This window comes from Psammomys obesus, unplaced genomic scaffold (assembly GCF_907164565.1).
Source record: "Psammomys obesus unplaced genomic scaffold, mPsaObe1.curated_primary_1811, whole genome shotgun sequence".
NCBI classification, from domain to species: domain Eukaryota; kingdom Metazoa; phylum Chordata; class Mammalia; order Rodentia; family Muridae; genus Psammomys; species Psammomys obesus.
In genome coordinates, this window is record NW_026596109.1 from 5150731 (window position 1) to 5157104 (window position 6374).

Below are 6374 nucleotides of genomic sequence, written 5' to 3' on the forward strand. Positions count from 1 at the left end.
TCAAAACATGGTTGTCTTTTCCATGTATTCATGCTTTCTGTTAGTAATTTTCTGGGATTTTCCTTATAAAAACCTTATACATTCTCTGATTGACTTATTGTTAGATATTTCAACTTTTTGTTCCCAGTGTGAGATATTTTGTTCTTTATATCATCTTACTAGGTTCTGTATATCTTCCATGATTCGTACACTAGTTATTTTTAATGATTTTCAATTGATTTACTTGTATTGTCTAGCTAGATATTCTCATGTACATATTTATGTATATAAATATGTGTTTACAAATGATAATTTATATTTGTACACTAATTGGGGTTCCCCAGAGAAACAGAATGAACGAAATACATATACTCATATGATATTACTGTACATCATTTTCTGTATCTATCATGAGGAAGTAGGATCCTTGACTATGGTAACTGAGGAGCCCCAGGACCTGCTCTGTGTAAGATGGAACCCCAGGAAAACTGGTGGTATGAGTCTAGTCAGATGGAGGACTGAGGCTGAGAGCCAACAGAATGGATGGTGAGTGTTCTAATCCAGACTGACCCTGAGAACCGGTAGGCCCTGGGTCTAAGGGCCAGAGAACAGCATTCTAGCTCAGACAGTGACAGAGAGGCAATGCTTCGTCTGCTTTAAGCTCTCCTTAGGTCCTAGGCGGGCTGGGTGATGCCAAGCAGTAGCTGGGGAGGCCTCAGCCCATGTATTCAAATGGCAATCTCTTTCAGAACTATCCTTGGATACACATCAAGAAATATTGGAACGAGCTATCTAGGCATCCATCTAGGTCAGACTGACACACAGAAAAACTAATCACCACAAACTTCCTTAACCTCAACACTCTAGTTCTTCTCTCCTCGGCGTTGACTTTACATGCTCATTGTAACATTAGAAATTAGTTATAGCCAGGCAGTGGTCGTGCATGCCTTTAATCTCAGCACTTGAGAGGCAGAGGTAGGTCGATCTCTGAGTTCAAGGCTAGCCTGGATTACATAGTGAGTTCCAGGACAGCCATGGCTACCCAGAGAGACCACATCTCAAAAAACCAAGTAAGTAAGTAAGTAAGTAAATATTAGTTATAATATTGCCTCATACTCTCTCTTATTTTTGCAGAAATGCCTTTAATGTCTTGTCTTTAGATACATCCATCCTTCTCCCCTCAGGAGGATGCATATCTTTATCTTACAATGAAAACATTCATGCATATGTAGGTAACTCCGAGGGTCTTTTTTTTTTTTTTTTTTTTTTAAGGATGAATTATTACTGGTGTTTTCAAATGCCTCTTTAACATTTCTAGAGATAATTCTATGGGTTTTGCTCTTTGGATGTTTTATGGTTATTTACCTAAATAACATTATAGGTAAGATTGCTTGATGCTTGACATGTTTCTTTTCTGTGGGCTCGTTACACTATCAATGCCACATCCTTTATAAAACTGAAGTGACTTATAAAGTTAAAACTACTAGTCTTTTAGTTTACACATTTTAAGAAGAACCCACTGAACCCTTGGCAAAATATCCTTGGGAAAATCTTATTGGCTTGTTAATTCATTTGGAGAAATATGAGTCATTGAAGATTTTCTTATTTCATGAAATCTTTTTTTTTTCTCTCTCTCTCAAGCTAGACTTATTTAGCTATATTTTCCACTAAAAGTATCCTTTAGCCCAGGCTCTCAAATGTTTTTTTTTTTTCTTTCCTACAGTAGGACAGGCATTCCTAATGGAGGTATTATATCTTTGACATTATAGGGTTTAATGTCTCTCTTAAGGGAGAAAATATTTTAAATGGGAGGGAAATTGCGTTGTCGATTAAAAGCAGCCCTTAGGGGTATGTTGACCCTTAGGGGTTATATAATATTTTCTTAGGAGTTTCTTTGTTGTGTCTTTTTTTAATATTTATAGTTTTTCTTGATTGATTGGTTTAGCAATCATTTTGGTAACATGCTTCTATCTTCTTTTGGTGTTTTGAAACAGGGGTTCTCTGTGTAGCCCTGGCCATCTTGGAACCCACTTTGTGGACCAGGCTCACATCAAATTCAGAGACATGCCTGCCCCTGTCTCCTGAGGGCTGGGGTTGATGCCTGATGTCATGTTTCTGTTTTCAAAGCCCCGCTCTTCCAAGCCCAGGGCTTTGCAGAAGTTAGATTAATGCTCAACAGCACCTCCTCCAGGGAATTACATGTTAGCTCTAGTAAGGATCTGTGCAGATTAGTTTTCATTGATTTGACACAAACCAGAGCCATCTGGGAAGAGGGAATCTGAATTGAGGAATTGCCTCCACCAGATTGGCCTGTGAGCAAGCCTTTGGTCCATTTCCTTAAAGTGGGAGGACCCTGCTCACCGTGGTCAGTGACATCCCTGGACTGGTGGTTTGGGGTTGTGTAGGAAAGCAAGCAGAGCAAAGCACAGGTCAAGCTAGTAAGCATCATTCCTCATCAGCTGCATCAGCTCCTGCCTTTCGGTTCCTGTCTTACATTCATTCCCTCAGTGGTGGAACATAACCTGGGGGTTGTTATAGTGAAATGATCTCTTTCCACAGGTTGCTTTTGGTCAGGGATATATGTGGGGGGAGAGAGAGAGAGAAGCTAACTAGGGTACCTTCCCTTTCTCACCCATGTATTGAACCCTCTAAATTATTCCCTGTCTTCTATTTTCATTTCATTTATTTAGTAGCTAGTTTTCTAAGCCTTTCAATTGTGTTCGGCCTATTAACTGAGCTAAAGTGACCACACCCCACACTTCTCATAGTGCTTCCACTAATCACGACTTCAAGAAGATGCTAATTTTGTTCTGAGGAATCACTAGTTTTTTGTTTAAATTTTCAAATGGGAGGCACTTCAGCCGTTTCGATCTTCTATTCTTCTTTAGTTGTGTGACGATGATGGCAGAATATCACCCAGGATTCCTTCTTTCTTTTCATCTCTTCTTTCTGACGTGATGTATGGGTGTTGGTCACTTTGGGTCCCTGTGACATACCTGAGCAAAGCGACTTAAAGGAGGAAAGACCTATAGTTTCCAAAGTTCTGGTCCTCCGAGGGGGAAGCAGAGAGGGCCTAGGATGACATACAATCAACACGGCTCAGTGACTTACTTCCTCCGGCTGGGCCCCTCCTAATCAGTACCTAGAATCTTCCCAAACAGTACCACGAGATGGTGACTAAGTCTTCATCACATGAGGCCTTTTGAGTCATCCTTCTAGTTTAAACCATAGCCACGATCATTTTACCCTCAGATTTACATTCACAAAAATGATGTAAATTAGGTCTCAAAAAGAACCTGTACTTTCTACTTTTGAGCCTCTGAATGTGATTATATCTAGATTTAGACTCAAGTCATGAAGGGGATTCTCCTGGCTTTGGCTGCTCCTTTCAGCTTGGAGTTCTGTCTCCTGTGATCCCTGCTTTGTCCACACTGGTCCTGTGCATTTGGTTCATAGATATTCACAACTTTCACATCTTCACTGTGGTTTTTACCTTTGATTTATACACACTATTATTTTATCTCATATAGCATCTCTTTTGACTCTGATTCATCTCTCACAGCTTCTGCCTTACTGTTGCTATTTCTTTTACCCTGTCCATGTGGAGTTGGGGTTTGTGTGTGCAAAAACCTTGACATTCCTTTTCTACAGTTTGAGACTTCCTATGTAGCTCTCATGTGGCACATGGCTATTTTGTAAAAATGCAGTTTAACAATCCTTTAAAAATATCTTGAAGCTAATTACCAATTGAGAAATATTTGTCTCAATACTTGAATATATATAAAGAGGTAGACACATATCCTTTGCTACATAGTGAATATACACACATACACAAGAATAGTCTTCCTTTCTTTGTTTCTTTCTTTAAGTTTTCTTTCCTTCTTCCTTCTTTCTTCCTTCTTTCTCCTTCCTTCCTTCCTTTCTTCCTTCCTTCCTTCCTTCTTTTCTTTTTTTCTTTCTTTCATCACTTTACAGCCTAATCCCAGCCCCCTCCCTCCTCTCCTCCCAGTCCCACCCTTACGACCTCTCTATTCTCTGTTCTCCTTCTCAGAGAAGGGGAAGCCCGCAAGGGATAGCAACCTACTCTCTCACTTCAAGTTGCAATAGGACTAAGTACATCCTCTCCTACTGAGGCCTGACAAGGCAACCCAGCTAGGATGAAGGGATCCAGAGGCAGGCAACAGAGTCAGAGACAGCCCCCACTCCCATTGTTAGGGGACTCACATGTTAACCAAGAGAAGTGTGTTTCAGGTTATAGATTTGCTTTCTGGTGGGTACATTTGTGTCCTAATGCTCTTATTTTAGCTACAACCATTACTGATGAGCAATGAAAACTGACATGCATTCTCTACCTGCATTTTATCCATATAGTGTCTTGTATAAAAGTTAAATTTCTTAGTGTTTATCTTTATATTGTCACAGATGCTTGGTCTACCGCTTAGATATCAGCCTTAAATGACACCGTCAATCTCACCAACTCTTTGTGAGTCAGCTAGTGATCTAACTCTAAGTACAGTCATCCTTTCCATTTCCTTCTGAGTTTTGTAGCTTGTATCATTTCCACGCTCTAAGAGCCTACCCATGATATCATTCACATTTTTATGTTCTTAGTCTTGGACTAAGATGTAATTTCTCTATTCACCAGAGATCCTTCAGAGAAAGTTCTCCCAGATTCATTCCTTCGTATTCTTTGACTTCTAACACCTTCAACTGGCCCTTTACAGTCTGATGAACAGCTTGGCCTGGCCTGGGTCCCTTGAGTTCTGCGGTCTTGCCTTGAGTCTTACATTGCCTCACTGGCACTGGGCTCTGAATGTTGCTTTGAAGAAAATTGACTTGATTTGTTTTTCCTTACACTTGATCTTTTGTCTTTTTAGCTTTAGAGTGTTTTCTTCCTGTTCAGAATTTAGTAACTTACATGATAAAAATTAGAATAATCTGAAAAAAATCCAATAACATATCAGTGCATGTCTTGACTTATTCTTATGTGTCAGTGCTCAGTCATATAGGCGCAAGTCTTTTTCCTGCAAATTCAAGAATAAAATCTCTTTTTGCTGATTTACCAAAAGGGTTCATTTTCATAGTTGTTGGTCACATGTGCTACGGTTCCGCACTGCATTTCTACGGAAGACAACCATCTCACATCACTTAGAAACCATTTCCGCTTACTTCTATTTAACTTTAACCACTTGCGTATCTGTTTTTGCTGTCTCATACCTTCTGTGTTTTCTAATATTATCTTTATTTCTATAATGGTTTCTTTCTTCTTCTTTATGTCATCTCATTTCGTCCTCTTCATCTCTCACCTGAGTTTTTATTTAGGGAGGCAGATAATCATGCAAGGTTTTGATGTCTCTTATACATTAACTTAACATCTGTATTGTAAAACAATTACATACATAATTTTTTCTTTACGGAAAAATGTATTGCAATATTCCAAAAGTGCATTACATTTTCTTTTCAACATCTTATTCTGCAGTGTCCTTTGCCCTTTTTGCTTCGATGCCAAAGATCTGAGTGTTGGCCCAGGCCATGCGAAGACTGGCAAAAACCTTGAAGTTCTTCTCTTCTGTGATGACCCCAGCTTTTTCCTTTTTATAGATATTCTGGATGGGTATCACAGGTCCTGGTAGCTGGGTAGTCAATTTAAGCTCTTCAGCAGAACTGTCTCCCTTTGGAGCAGAAAGCTTCCTGGGAAAAGCATGAGCTTGGAGCTGTATTCCTTCAGGCACTGCACATTGGCCTGTAATGACTCAGTGGATTTGTTTTGCTTCATTGGATCCACAGAGATGCCGACAGTGCGAGCCATTTTCTTATGGATACCAGCTGCTAGGAGATCTTCCAGGCTGAAGCCCCTGCCAGCTCGGACCTTGGTGTGATGTCTAACTGCAGGGCACCTCACTATGTGCCTGATGGGACCTGACAAGGGGCAACGTGTTGCCCTTTCGACTGCCAGGCTTGTATCTTGCCAGCCTGCTGCTTGAACCAAGTGTCCACTTGTTGCTGCTAATCCTTGTGGAAGTGGGGCTTCAGGATCATGCCATTCTGGCTGGGCACCATGGCTCCTGTGCAGGAGAATGGCTGAGGGGAAAGGGCTCATACATAAATATTATAGCTTGATTTAAAAAAAAAACTTCATATACACAGTACTGGAAGAATGATTGTAAGAGATCATTATTCCCTAAGGACTTCAGAGCTTATTACTTTTGAAAAAAAGTGATGCATTCATGCTACTTTATTTCTTTAGTGCTTTGGCGCGTGCACACACACACACAGAGAGAGAGAGAGAGAGAGAGAGAGAGAGACAGAGACAGAGACAGAGAGAAAGAGAGACAGAGACAGAGAGAGAATCTGTTTTGTGTTGGCTAACTACTACTCTTGGGTGTGAGGCCTAC

At 40.4% G+C, this 6374-nt stretch overlaps 1 pseudogene; it reads right to left on the reverse strand.

Moving 5' to 3' along the window:
- Positions 1-5426: 5426 nt before the first annotated feature.
- LOC129692394 (60S ribosomal protein L13-like) lies at positions 5427-6039 on the reverse strand (annotated as a pseudogene).
- Between the last annotated feature and the right edge of the window lie 335 nt (positions 6040-6374).